Genomic DNA, 15,885 nt, shown 5'->3' on the forward strand with positions numbered 1-15,885 from the left:
TTATTGTCTCCTTGGCACATTCCCCATTTCCATTTTCAATTTTGTCTTATTTAGTTAATGGTCTATAAGGTCGATAAATGAATCGTTGTATATAGTTATGATAGATTAAATTCCAATAAAATTGAGAATGGTAATGGTGAATATGTCAAAGAGACAACAACCCAACCAAAGAGCAGATGACAGCCGAAGACTACCCATTGGTCTTCAACGCGGCGAGAAAATCCCACACCCGGATATAAGAGATAATAAGCCTATTTTCATAGCTGATTAGAAAGAAGTAAAGGTTACAGAAGATGTCAAAATCACGGTAGGTAAAGTGTCCAGCTAGGATCGTGGTTTTTCGAGTGAATATGATCAAAAATGTAAACAAACAGACTTCTTTTCTAAAAAGACGTGCTATAGAAGCTTGAGTTTGATATACAAGGTTATACATTGTATGTTAGTATTTGAGATATAAAAATATTATAATTTTGACATCGATTTTCGTTAAAAAAGTTAAATTAAGCATTATAATGCTTTTATTCCAAAATACGGAATAAAGCAATTTTCATACACATACCAATGCAAATGTCGACGGAAATGCATACATGGAATCTATATGTCCTTCGATATAGACACTTTACAAAAACTATTGTTATTTCATTGAAAACGACATTTTGAGACTAAATATATTTTTTCATGTCCGGGTTTTTTCGAGAGCAGTCCGGGCTTTTTCGAGTGTGTCCTTTTTTATCGAGTGTTTATACACATTTCTTATAGCTAAAAATGCTATATGTTGGTTAATTAACTTTTAAAAACATTAAAACAAAGGCTCAAATTAAGTACTTTCAAGGCACATGGTGTATTAACACTTGCATTTTATAAACAAGTATCGTTCATTTGTATATATTCTTTTTCTCACATCTTATAAATCGCATGTATAGTATATATTCGTGATGTCAACAATCTAATGTAAGTGTTCCGGACCATATATAAAGTTGAACCATACGCGTATGGACAGAAAACAGATACACCCAGATTAAGGCCATTAATTGAAAGACAATGGTTTTCTTATATATAAATTTATTGTTTTATTGAATCGTTTCTAATATATACCTATATAGTCCACATACTCATATGGCTCGGTCAGTTAATAACCAAATGAGTATATACTCATATAGTCCTACCATACGCGTACAGTCGGACCATATGTACGCGTATGGTCGGACCATATGAGTATACATCCGAGATATTTCATAAACTATTTGTCTTGTATTTTGTATTATTTATTTTATTGTTTAAGAAATGGAAACTGAAAATTTCTAAATGCTACTACTGTGAGGAGGAGTCTGATATATATATGCATATGTAATAATTGGTCATACAACAACTAAACACCACGAGAACTTCCTTTAAAGTAAAGAAAAGTGCCTAAAAAATGGAAAACAAGACCCTGGTGTCGTTCGAAGCACTGGACAATAGAGCTGGTGTTAGCATATAATATACACATTTTATATTTTTCTATCATTTCTGAAGGATCATATTTAGACTAATGAGCTATTCATTCCATTGTTGATAATAGATGAACTTTTATAAAAATGTTGTGTTCAATGGCATTTAAAATGAGGTGGATTAAGTATGTGTGGTTTTTTTTTTTTTTTTTTTATTAATGGATTTTTTATGGGGATGGGGGCAGGTCTCTTTTCGTAGTGTATCTCTTACTACATAGCATGTTTCTGATTCTTCACTTCTGTCAATTAGGTTTCTTACTCCTTTTTTAAATGTCCGGAGTTCACCACAAGAAACATTATTAACTGGAAAATCAAAAGTAGCATGAAATGAAGTAAAATTGAATATGAGTTCCCTGCACTATGTTCTTAACACCGTTTTGTTAAGGATCAAGTAATTTCTAAATGAAAACTGGAAAGTAGTTGTAGAACGCTCTCCAAACAGAAAATTTGCATTAAATTGAAAAAAGCTTCATTTTGATAGACGTAGTAATATGTTTTTGTTGAATTATTGGGAATATATGATATTGTCCTTCACTTAATTACAGTTATAAACTAGAAAAAGTCATTTTTTAAGTCTAGAATACCTTTTTTCTTTTTCAAATGTTCTGTAAAAAAAACCCGGACCATTTGCTTAAAAACGCTAACGATTTCACAGTTGTTCTCGAAAAAAAACGGACAATAAAAAACACTGAATTCTTTGGTTAAATACAAAGAAATTGGGCATCTTTGTTGATCAAAACATTGTAGTATTTAATATAAGATGGGTAGTAATGAAAAAAAAACCTATTATAATTACGAAATAGCAGGTAATTGAACTTATCGCATGTTTTATCGCTCGAAAAAGCCCGAACTACACTCGAAAAAAATGGACCGATTCACTCGAAAAACCACGATCCTAGCCGGACACTATACCTACCGTGAAAATGACAATGATAATCAAAGAAAAGGAAAGACAGACAATACTATGGCCAAAATATCAAACAGACGAACATGCAGAAAATAGCAGTCATCAAACTCATAAAATACTAAACCAAAATCTCATAAAATACTGTACCGAGAACTGACGATTAATCAACTTCTATAGTAATTTTCAATAGGAATACTCATTTCAAGATCTCTCCAGTGGATACTTATATTAAATAATCCCCGACGAAGGTATTAGTTTTGTTCAATTAAAAAACATTGTAGAAGATTAGAAGAGAGGTGAAGTCCAACTAGAAAAACCTTTAATAAAAATACGTATATATTGCACTGATCAATATTCATTGATACATCATTTGACACAACACCAATACTTTAATGATACGCCTTGTTGAAGTAAAATGTAACATACGGTGTACTCGATTCGCAAATTAATCAACCTTTTATCTAAACATACAATCGACATAGAAATAATTAATTATGATTTATATTAGAATAAAAAGACACTTCTTTATTAAAAATGTCTACATTTCAATAATTCGATGAATGTCTATTGTGAAATACGATTCGATAGTAACATCTGTTAACCAGGGTAATAAAAGGTTTGTTCAATACAATATTTAAAAATCGTTTGAAATAATGTTAAAACAAGCGAACATAATGAAACTATGTTTAAGAAAAAATGGAAATCACAGCTGTACTAACAACGTCACATTGAAGGCGGGAAATGTTTATTGGATCGAAATCGTTTAAATTAAAAAATCAAACTATAAAATTTACGAGACAAACCAAAAAAGTAGCAGCTCCTGCCAATTCTTAAAATATTAAAAATAAAAATGCCAAAAAAAAAAAGACATTAAAAATGAGATAAATGAGCAAAACATTTGTCAAGAACAGTGCGTCTCGAATTAAAACAGTGCGTCTCAATTAAATGACCTAATGGTGTTGTCGTCTGTAATTAAAACCATCGAATTTAGCCATGTGATGCTTGGATATAATCTGAAAAACAATTTAATCTCGTCCCATGTTTATGTACATGCGCCAAATCCGGAACCGTTGAAAATTGTCTTGCTTGTTTGTTTTATTGGTCTTTTTTGTCTGTTATGGAATTGTTGATTATATTATGTAGGGGTTTATTCTCGTCCAGTCTAGACTAAAGGCATATGGTATCGATGCTTGTCAATTGTGTTCACCTGTAGATATCGTGTTTATTTTTTTTGGAGGGAGCTGAATCCTGTTAATTTCCTGAATTACTGAATTCTGCGTTTAATTGTAATAAAAAAAGACGGCTACTATAACTAAAAACAAATTAAAAAATCGAAAGTTCATGAAATACAAGGTGCAATAGGATGTTAGGGGAATACGGTTAACACATTTTGGGGTGGGAGAGAAATGATGGGATAAGGGGTATTGGATATCATACCATTGACTGGTAAAAACGAAAAAACAATCTTACCAGAATAGATAGACGACAGGATGAAAATGGAGAACATGTAAGTGTGTAATATATTAAAACAAATGAAAGTAAAAAACACTAAAAAGTGGGTTATAACATAGAATCTTTTAGTTTAAATGCATATTTGTGAACGAAAACTTGCAACCAAGCTTTCCCAATTTTATATCCTTGCCCAAATTGGTGGTCATCTTGTTGGTAGATCGAATAAAAACAGGATGAAAAGTATAAATAAAGTACGACGTTGAAGGGCATTGAGTACCAAAAGTTCCTAACGAGTTTACTAAATAAAGCTTAGGTTATCTATTCATGGGGTAGAAATTCATAAGTTTTTCGGGAAGATTTAGAGTTTCGTCGATAGTTAAATAACAAGGATGGCCATATAAATGATAATTCATGTCGACACTAAAATGCTAACAAGTATAGAAATATTGAGAATATGTTAATCAATTCTCTGCATCAACAATATGTCTTCATATTTCATGAATTTATTGAATCTTGTTATAATTAATCAAAACTGTTTCTAAAACATTTTTCCCCTTTGCTCAACTTTGATTTAAGCTTATAGTATACTTCTGAGATTAAATAAAATCGAAGTAATTGAAACGATGAGAAACAAACACCAATTTATTCTAAGTCCTTCAAAAAGAGACAATTCTCTGCTTTTAATTTACTTATTTTCTAAATGCTCATTACACACTGTAAATGAAATCACCAACACTCATGCAGATGAAATGTATCACAGAGAAAAACCTAATTTTACAGGTTACTGATACGGATCATTTTAGAACGTTTTGATAATTGAGTGGTGATTAATTTCAGGTTTGCTGCAAAATGGCACACGTGCCATTAATCTAAAATGCAATTTCAATTACACGTGCAAAGGAAATGAGAAACAATGTGCAATATCTATCTGTAAACATAAAACAAAAATCTTTAGATCTTCATGATGATGGTTTTGAAAATATTTCGTTTTGGAGATAAAAGATTTAACAAAAAGAATGGAAAATTCTGATTTGAATAGTTGTTCATTTCATAGACCATTCAATTCAAAATTGATGCATTGCAGTTAATCAATCTTTCATGTCAGATTGTTTGGAGAAATTTTGACAACAACATGCATCAATATGAATGCAATAATCGTTATTTTCTTAAATGTTCTTTCGGTTACTCGTTAGGACGATAAAGTATGTTTTCGATGCAATAAATAGAAGACTATTTGGCATCGGTTTCTAATAATTGAACTGCACCAATACGACGGATCATGTGATTACAACGAAAACATATTTACAGAATTCTTTAGTTGTGAACCTATACGCAACGGACACTCTGCCAGAACTTGAATGTCACACATTTAACATGAACAGCTACATTATTAATGTTAGTGTATGTGTTTCGTTTTTAACGTCGTAGACCTTTCAGGCTTAATTTCATCGGATGGCCTAAATGGCAGAAAAAGAAAAAGCAGTATCAAAGATTGTATGACTTATAAATATATTTGCTTATTAATACTTAACATATTTCAAGATTATGATGAGGGACTAATGACATTTTTGAACCATCGAGTATAATTTATGCCAGTATTTTAAGTCTTTAATAACAAACTCCATCATAGATGCCAAGATTAACATATTGTACATGTTCATCTTTGTCTATTATCACTATATCTAAATTTTCGAATTTTTAATTTAAAGTAAGCATTTTTCTGCAAACCATTTTAAAAAGAAATGCTTAATGTTTACATTGTTGACTTCAATTTGTGCAGAATGTTTTTTAAAGGTATTGCTTAAACCATGTGTACTTCTCACTCAATCGTTCTTAGTACCAGTTGTCATTCGTTTCGCAAAGTCTTACAACATGTTACAATATCTAACTTATATACAAACAATTGATGTCTCTTAAAGATTTGCCACTTTGAAGTAAGAAGTTGTAATCTTTTAAATTATAAAAGGTAAAACACACCTTTATATGCCTGATTTTAATTATATTTCTGCATTTGTATTAATTAATGCAATTTTAATTATTATGGCAGTTGTTTTTCACTTGTTTCATTGTTTAGTATCATTTGATTTTGCTTCTTTTTTTCTTCTCCGTTTTGAATTTGGAGCTTGGTATATTTGTTAAACCTTTTTTTATCATTTAAATGTACTTTATAATTCTGAGAAAACGATATACCGCAGCTCTGGTTATATTGCTCTCGATAGATCGAGGATTTATGGAACCCATTAATGATTCTAAAAGCTTCAAAACACAATCAAAAACTTTTATTACTATATACAAAGGTGTGAAGTTCCTGGAGGAAAATGTACTTAATATTACAGCAAACTAAGATTCCCGAAGGAATTAACTATGTATTCAATGGTAAACTCGAGGTATGGACTAACGTAGCGACACTTATCATCTTTTGTTATATGTTTATTGTAATATTTACATACTGCAAATACTTTTTGTCTATATGACAGATTTGAACAATATCGGATTTGATGTTTGTTGTATCAAAAGATAGGAATACAGCTACAACTGTTAAGAATAGTCAAGCAAATAAAAATATTGAACTAAATGATGTGGAATTGTGACAATTAGACGATAGACATATATTGTATGTTTGTGTCTTTCAACTTTAGTTCATTCATATGTTTCAATCTACTATTGTCTACATAAGAAAACGTATGTACCCAGTCAGTAATATGATAGATGCTATCCATTCGTTTGAAGTGTTTGAGCTTTTGATTTTGCCATTTGATTAGGGACTATTCGTTTAGATTTTCTTCGGAGTTCAGAAGTTTTGTGATTTCACTTTTTTATTCAAATAAAATATGACAAGTACAGGTCATCCTCTTTTTTTTTTTTTAGAAAGATTTGAACGTTTGTTGGTAGTTAATATGGTCTGGTGAACTGTCCTATATTTTTGGTAATTTTGATACCTGTATCCTTGGATACTTGTATTGTTTATGAGTTACCATGGTATAAAAAGGTTAGCTATGCATCATTATCAATTATAATTAGGCCAGTTTAGAAATTATAGTTTTTTTAAATGTAAAAGTCCTTCTTTAAACTTTTTTCTAATTTAACATTAAACTTTTATCACATAGTACTATGGTTTGGGTTTGTGTCTTTTATTTGGTTTGGAGTGCCCATATCCATTTGCATTTTAGTTTATTTTTGTGTCCTGTGGAAAGTATATATATTATTGCAACAATCCTAGAACGAAACATTCCCTGCAAAAACATTGATAAACAATACAAAGTCAAAGTCGACAATGTTTTACTCAAGGGATGACAATTTGCTCTATCATCTTTTTAACTATGGTACTAGATTTTCTGTTATGATTAATATTTAGTTAGACTTCCGACTTAAACCTATAATCATAATAAATATGACGCGTTTAATCCCTCAGAAAATTGCGTATTGATGTTTTTTGAGAGGGTAACATTTAAAAATATGATAGCCGCCGAGTTATCTTTTAAAAATAAAGTCATCTGTTTAACAAACGAAAAACTGTTATTCAAACAGAAGTATTATAACAACAAATAACAAACTAAATCTGCCATATGTATATTTTAAATCAACACGAAACCACGTTCCAACATATCCCCAGTGTAAATACCTCCTAGATATTAGAAGTCACTAATATTTCCGATAATACAACTTTCCTTAATATTTGATATAAATGCACTAAATGAAATCGACAACTTTGCCAATATCATCTTTAACTAATCAAAATCTCTAGAATAGTTTCTTCTCTAGCTAAATCGATGTCGATATTACGTATCTTTATCTAACAGCTACACAAATCTATCTTTAAACCACAAACTATAAAATAACTGACATGTGCTATTCAATCCAAAAATATGAAAAATGATAATAAACAACAATACTTACATACAAAACATTAGTAATCTCCTCCGTGTTAACTAAGCCGGACATCTTTTTAATGATGAAGCTCTACCGTAAAGTATGATTAACGACATTACCACATGTCTGTACGCTCGTCAGTGTTTATATTTATAAATATATATTTGCAGTGTGCAACACGTTGCAGTCAGTACTATCAATAAATTGTTGAAAGAAACTTCACAAAAGTAACAAAAAACTGATTGATTTTTAATTCATCGTAAAATGGATTTCTTTATTTTGTCAAATTGCAACCGTCATTTGTTGTGTATTGATTGGTCAGAATCGTTTGAGTTCTTTTTACACTCATTGCTAAGTAATTTTCCAGATAAGGTTGTAGGTTATTACAATCTATATCAACAGACGGGGGATGGTTAAAGATTATTTTAACACTTTTATGCTTAATAATTACAAACAATCAAGTGAACTTGCCAAAGGTTAACCAAGCGTGGAAAAGTCAACAAAATATAAATATTCTCTTTTTTATTAATTGGTACCTCAGAAGGGAATATTTGGAAATAGTTGAAGATGGTTTTTTAAACGGATGGAGCAATGTATGGCCATATCATAACACACTCAGCATTGATAACAGAATTCAAATTGAGTACGCCAACCTGCGTTTCTTCTATAAAAGACCCATAAGTGACGCTTGAATAAAAAAAAAAAGATAAAAAGGTCAAATAAGGAACGAAGTTGAAGTCAAGTATTTGTAATGAATATGGGGACAATTATCAAGAGATAGTATAACATGATAATCCGACACATGATGTTTGCAGTACTTTTCAGCATTACTCATTATCTATAATGTCCACGGTAATAAAACGTTTAAAATACGACGGATGGTAAATAATGAAGCCATGCCTAACGCAGTCCGCACAAAACCTATCTATCAATGTTAAAAGGGGAGATCAACGGAATGTAAGTTTTTTTTACCCCACAACTCGAATATGGTATTCAGAACAGAATCTTGTAAGGCGTCTGATTGGGTGATACAGTATTGACATTACTTTTAATTGAAAAAAATCCAGAAAAATTGAATTCATACTTTACAAAGTAAATAGAAAATATGTATTTAATTTTTCTGCACAAAGGAGCCATTGAATAATAACTATCTTATCAAGCATTGTCTTCAACGGCATTGTAAGTCATTATTTTGCCGCACAATAATATTTACATAATATTTGCTTTTATTCAACTCTAGCATTTCTAGTAACAGTAAGTGCTTTCCATTTTGTACTAGTTGGTGTTGTCTTAAAAAAAAATATGGAACATCACCAGTACATATACAATATAGAAAATGCATTACGAATAATTTTGCTTACTCTGAATTTGTCATAGTGACTACACAAGTAGGTCACATAAAAAACACATCTTTTTGCAGATAATTAGATAAGAAGATACCGCTTGTCTTCATTATCGTTTAAAAATCATTAGATAACCTTTCTATCACCGATAATGTTTTAGTTATATAATGATTACTTGGAATATAGAACATTTCCGATAAAAGTTTTGATGGCGTTGCCTCATTTTGTTTTTCTCAACTGATACTTGTGAATATTGAAAAAAAAACAGAGATTCTGTCAAATTCATTATCTATATATATAGTATCAATGACATACGTCTATTCCATACAGTGTATATAGCTGGGGAAAACTTCACATATTGTTGATATTTCAAGTTTGTCTACTGTCTGAATATTTATTGGTAACGACAAAATTAAATGAGAAACATTAGATAAACACTTGTCCTTCGTCTTTATATGTCGAGATCTTAAACTAGTATATTCCATTTCAGTTTTCGAGATTGAAATGCAAGTAAATTGATCAACGACAAATGCAAAAAAAATAAACATTTTTTCGTTGGAAGTGTTGTGAATTTGTTATTTGGGAACCTTTTATAGCTTCATATGTGGTATGGTATGGGTAATAGTCATTAAAATCTGTGCAATAACCTTTATGTACCAACGTCTTCATTTGGTTATATTTCTTTAGTGGATAGTTGTCTCATTGGCAATCATAACACATACTCTTATTAATATATTACCTTTGCAATGAAAAATCCAGCTTTTTTATAGTCTTTCAAATTTGGGTTGGGGGATGGGTGGGCTTTGTAAATACAATTGTACAACTATTTGACATATGATACTTATTTGTAGACGTTCAATTTATGAATATTCAATTAAATCATAAGTATCATTGACGGAGAACTAAATCATTTATTTTTGCTGATTCATCACAACTATCTTTAATTTTTAAGGACAATTCTCACTTGCACTATTAGTCTGAAATAAATCTATTTCGAAAATGAAAATCCTAATTTGCCTTCGGACTTAAGCGATCACAATTTACAAAACCATTTATTTCATGTAATGAATGAATAAAAGTCATTATATTTTATTTGTGGCTTAAAGGCAACAAAGCAAACTAGTCCATTGAAGTGTTCATCGTTTAAGATATTGAGTAATAGTTTAAACAGTGTATGAGCCAATCTGAACCGAGCATGTCGGATGAAAAGGATGATTATTATTTCACCACTCATTTTCACAGAATTTCTTCATTTAGATAATAACATATATCTCGTGGGATTTTGTCTGATGCTTGGTCCGTTTCTGTGTGTGTTACTTTGTAGTGTTGTGTCGTTGTTCTCCTCTTATATTTATGCGTTTCCCTCAGTTTTAGTTTGTTACCCCGATTTTGTTTTTTGTCCATGGAGTTTGAACAGCGGTATACTACTGTTGCCTTTATATAGCAGTATTTACATAATATTTACACTTTGAAAAGATCTTTTAAGGTGTCCAATTGAATAAAACATTATTCTTTTATTTAAAAAGGAAAACGAGGGGCAAAATATACCGGCGGGACATTCAAACTCATTGATTAAAAATAAACTGAAAACGCTTTGGCTAAAAAAGAACTAAAAAAGACAAACAGACAACCAATGGTACACAAGGCTACAACATAGAAAACTACAGAATAAGCAACACGAACCCCACCAAAACCTGGAGGTGATCTCCGGTGCTCCTGAATGATAAGGTGAATTTGAAAGGTTACTGCAAACATACTCATATAAAACCTACAGGAAAAATATACACAGCAGTATCAACTGCGCATCGCCATAATTAATGAAAAACTGTCAACGGGGACGGCCGTCTTATTGTTTCAACTATGAAACTTCGGGAGATAACAAGCCTGAGGAAGAATTCTGCAATCAAAATTTGTTTCTATCAACGTAACAGTTTTTGATTAAGTTGCGTTAGATACATTTATATGCATTTATTGAAAAATAATCTTGTTTCAAAGATATAAATGTGGACAATACAGCTGCATATTTGACCGGATATGTAACAACTGGACTTTGAATTTACTAATACATCTTAATGATTAAACACATTTCGTCCTAACCTTTAGATCAATGTTCTCTGCTGAAAACATGTTCAGTCTTAGCGATACTTCACGTGAAAGTTTCAAGTTTGATAAGCCTGACCTAATAACATATATAGTTTGGCCGAATTCGAGATGAAAAATGAGGCAACAAGAAGTTATGGTCCACAGACGTTAATCGTAAATCTTCAATCTTCAGCGACTTTTGAAACTGAGACAATGATCATTATTATACCTTAAATAAAACAAACCACGTCTGATCAGCAAATTGAAAAACAAAAGTTTTATTTAGTACATGTGCGACAAATAAATGAATGGGAATGGCAATCAATTGTGACATATTGACTGTAATAAACCTCTGAAGGTCGCCATTATATCATTGCTTCTGTGAATGAATGTCGACATGATTTATAACTTACAAGGAGCAGCTGCTCGGATACAAGCTTTAAATAAGATAGGATCGAGTTATTTTTGTGTATCAATATAAAAAACTAAGACGAATGTCAGACATTAATAAGATAAATATATGCGTCTGGCGTACAATATTATAATCCTGGTATCTTAGATGAGTTTTTGAATATTAGTTTTTGTTCTAAACAACAAAATCTGAAATATCAATAATTGATGTTTCTCTATGACTCTTAAATGAGACCGTGGTTAAAGATTGACATTGTTAACAGTTGCAATTATATATATACGATATAAAGTTAAATATTTGTGATATTAAATATTAAAGCGAATTTGAAATGATACTATTGAAGGAGTTCTACAAGAAGAAGAAAACTCAGAAAGACCAAACTAAAAAAAACCTGGCGCAAACAATATAAGTTTTCTTTGAAAATATCACACATCTCATATATATATATATATACGGGTGCCACAGCTAAGGTAACCATATTTAGCAAATTCAATATCGGTTTCCGTTCATATATCTTTTACAATTGTTGGAAGGAAAATACCAAGAAATTTCAGAATCAACGTAAGAAGAAAATCAAAACCGGAATCCTGCAAAAAAACGCTTTTCTTCTCACTCTCTGATTATTTTTTTTATTTTTCCATAATGCTTTTATATCTTATACATGTTATAGGTTAATATTTTTAGTTACATCCTCACCGAATGTTGTTTGTAGAATTGAACGCTTATTGTGCTATGGTAAATTTTTGCTTAAGTGCTTCGTCAGTATTTGTGTTTCTTTGTTGGCTTATTTGTTTGTTTTTAAATTGAGTAAGATTATAAAGCATTAATGACAGCTGTACCTCCTTTTTTTAACGGTTTACCTAAGATGTCCGTTTGTTTTGTTGACACATCCTAATCACTTTTGAAAGGAAACAATATTCGTTTCTGTATGTGTTACATTTTAATGTTGTGTCGTTGTTCTCTTATATTTGATGCATTTCCCTCAGTTTTAGTATGTTACCCGGATTTGTTTTTTTCTATCGACTTATGAGTTTTGAACAGCGGTATACTACTGTTGCATTTATTTCCCAAAAAAGCATAAACCATATAAAGACAAGGCTCATTATAAAAAGAACACAAAACAGTACTATAGCAAAATAACACAGTGACGGAAAGTATAAGTACCGAGTCGCATCAAATAGACTTAACAATAATAGAAATAATTTACACAGACAAATTAAACACAAATATAACAAGTCATCTAGATGATTAACAACGTCAGTACCTAGACTCTATGCTTCAAGATCATCGTGTTGTATTTGTGAAGTTGATACGTATCTTTTGTCTACTGTATGTATCTTTCGATGAACTTTAAAAAAAACGAGGCGTTCTTTGACATACTCCTGGTTCATCTTCATTGTCTGCTCAGACACTGACAATATTTATGTGCTTTGTCTATAGGACTTTTTGTTTTTATTTGTTGTCATATTTCTGATTTTTTAAAGTGATTAAAATTATAAACATATGTTGTACATGTGTCCGAATGTTGAACTTCAATATGTTAAACCAGAATGCAACAGCCACAACATTCCAGGGCTTGTATTTCTTATCCTCATTTTTTTTATAGAGGGTTGCTGCTCACAAGTAAGCTATACGTATTAAAGAGTTCCAAGTGGTGAAGATGATCATCGAATTGTACGTTTTACGAACGCCATCACAAGCTGATTGACCTTGATGGATTATCTATTTCAAAGAATATGTTCTTAATGCCGTTAATACAATCTTGTTCACTTTTCCGGAATGTGACCTACGGATTTAGACTTATTACCGGGTTTGTACTAACATGACCAGACGACAGGTGCCACATGTGGAGCAGGAGGAAATTGAATACCCTTCCAGAGCAACTGAGATCAGCCGAAGTGTCTAGTGGGGTTCATGTTGCACATTCATTTTAGTTTTCTATGTTGTATATTGTATACTAATGTTTGTCTTATGGTCTTGTTTTTTTAGCTAATCTGTTATTAGTTTATTTTTCACAAATGAGTTTGCATGTCCCGCGATATCTTTTGCCTCTGTTTTAATAACATTTGACTAAATATAGTATACAACAACAAAAGATTAAATATATTTTTACAAGATTTATTGACAAAGATCTTGAAGTTTTCAAATACACTAGAACACACCCGTGATATCGCGGGTCCGTGACTGATATATAACTATGCGTATGCCTTATTTTAGTATTGGTACTGATTGTCATCTGATAAAGTCATGCCGATTATAACATGTATAAGATGCACAGTTTTCTCTGCTTTCAAAAATCTTTCTGTTTGAACCCGTCGACCTGGAACCTATCAATTATTAGTAATATTAATAATTTGGAAAACAAAAGGGCCTGGAATGGAGTATTTTTTACTCAACAGTATACAGCAAAATTCTAAATACACTGTTTGGTAGTGCGCCTGTCAGATGCGGAACGTACAGATAAGGTAATAGGTAACAGGTGATTATACTATTGGTATCGGTTTCGGACTCGACCCGGAACTTCCTAATTATTGGCAATATTAATTACGTGGAAAACAAAAGAGCCTGGAGTGGTGTAATTTTTAATCTACACCTTTGTACTATATTAGTTGTATATAAAGTTGAATTCTTTGATTTGTCGTTTTTACGTGATTACGGCTGACAAATGGGACCTCGTAATTTTAGTATTATAGATATATATCGTAAAATTCAATCGAATTTATATCTAAGCGTGTTTAAAGTGTTGGACTAGCTAGCCATAGAAACAATGATGTTGCTTCTGATTCAATATTATTTTATTTTTTTGTAAATGTATCAAGATAAGAAAATGTTCTCTGTATGAAAACACTTTATTTACTGTACAGAATACAATATACAATGTAATCTGGCTAATATTTACAAAAGCGTACATTAATACATAATGATTTCACTGAATCTGGTGTTAAACACTTATCAATTAGTTAATCAAACAAACACGAAATTCATGGCTTGGTTGCTTAGTGTTCTAGATTCTACATTAAAAGCAATCACGTGTAGAATGTCAACGCTGATGGTTTGCAGCTTTCAAACGCCGCATGTGGCAGGTTCTTCGATTCCGATTATAATTGAATATGATTTGATAATTTTCCTGTCTTATGTGGCTGGTTTTTTCCAGTCAGTAAGGCTTCCTCAATCAATTATAACTTAACGTCACGATATTTTCATAATGAATATAAGTGGCGTTTAACACCTACCACCAATCAATCATTCAATCCAGTAATCAATCTAAAACAACTTATATCCATCCAACCGTGTTAAGCTATTTCTAATTTGATGTACGCGCCCCGAGTTGACCCGCAAATTTATAAGTAGCCCAACACATTACTTTTTGTCATTTTATATCCATCACATTGGAAATCCTCCCGCGTCTCTTTTACTGACCTCTTCATTTAATACTGCCGGACTCGTTTGTTTACAACCTTTATCTGGATTCATCATGTTGAACACACTAGTGATTAATAGAATCACTACATCAAAGAAAGTCAACGGCATATTTATGTGAAGTTTCATCATTCATTTTGAGAACTTTAAACCAGGATGTACGTTTTGTAAGCAATAAATTACACTGCAATGTGTCGTATAGATATATAATTTTCAAATTTTCAGACGACACTTCAGACACTCACAGATCACAGCCTTCTGTTATATATGTTTGTCTTTATTTACATTATACATTGCAATAAACTTTGCATTTCATCGAGTCACATTCTTATAGATTACACATATCACCAGTTATCAAACTCATGGAAATGCTTCTATATTCGTCGAAGAGTTCGGAATATTGCTTATCTCAACCAACAAAATCGAATTCAAAATCTCAGACGAACACGTTTCGTAATTAGACATATTCAATTTGTTTTGCGAAACTATGGATGTTCATGAATAATATGTTGTACGTGAATGCGAATGTTTAACTTCAATATGGAATTCCCTTTAAATAACAGAAAAATTCCAGCCACTGAACAAGCAAAGTAAAAACAAACAACCCCAATTTAAAATATTTTCAACGATTGCATGACCAGCATCTACTATGTTTAAAATATATATATAATTGTAAAATAGAATCGAATCAATATATAGGCGAAGTAATCAGACTACGTGTAATCAGTTGGAATAGCGATTCATAGAACATACGTGTTTTTAATCATTATTATTTTTTTCTTAACCTAACTAGATATCATTTTGCATTTAGTTCATTTTTAGAACTACTAAGGATTTTCAACCCCATGAATATATATTTTAGTTGAATTTGACAAAACCTTTTCGAACGTTTTTGATTTCCCAGACTCT

At 31.2% G+C, this 15,885-nt stretch overlaps 1 protein-coding gene across 4 annotated transcripts in view; it reads right to left on the bottom strand.

Annotated features, from left to right (window-relative positions):
- Positions 1–8,024, bottom strand: part of LOC139491181 (glutamate receptor ionotropic, kainate 2-like) — a 90,755-nt gene extending 82,731 nt beyond the window's left edge. The window contains exon 1 of one of the 4 annotated variants that reach the window (XM_071278643.1): positions 7,747–8,024. The gene's annotated coding sequence lies outside the window, so the exon portion shown is untranslated. The remainder of the gene's footprint in view (positions 1–7,746) is intronic. The other 3 variants (XM_071278641.1, XM_071278642.1, XM_071278644.1) reach the window with 3 other exon arrangements.
- Between the last annotated feature and the right edge of the window lie 7,861 nt (positions 8,025–15,885).

The sequence above is a fragment of the Mytilus edulis genome, chromosome 10 (assembly GCF_963676685.1).
Source record: "Mytilus edulis chromosome 10, xbMytEdul2.2, whole genome shotgun sequence".
In the NCBI taxonomy this organism is placed as follows: Eukaryota; Metazoa; Mollusca; class Bivalvia; order Mytilida; family Mytilidae; genus Mytilus; species Mytilus edulis.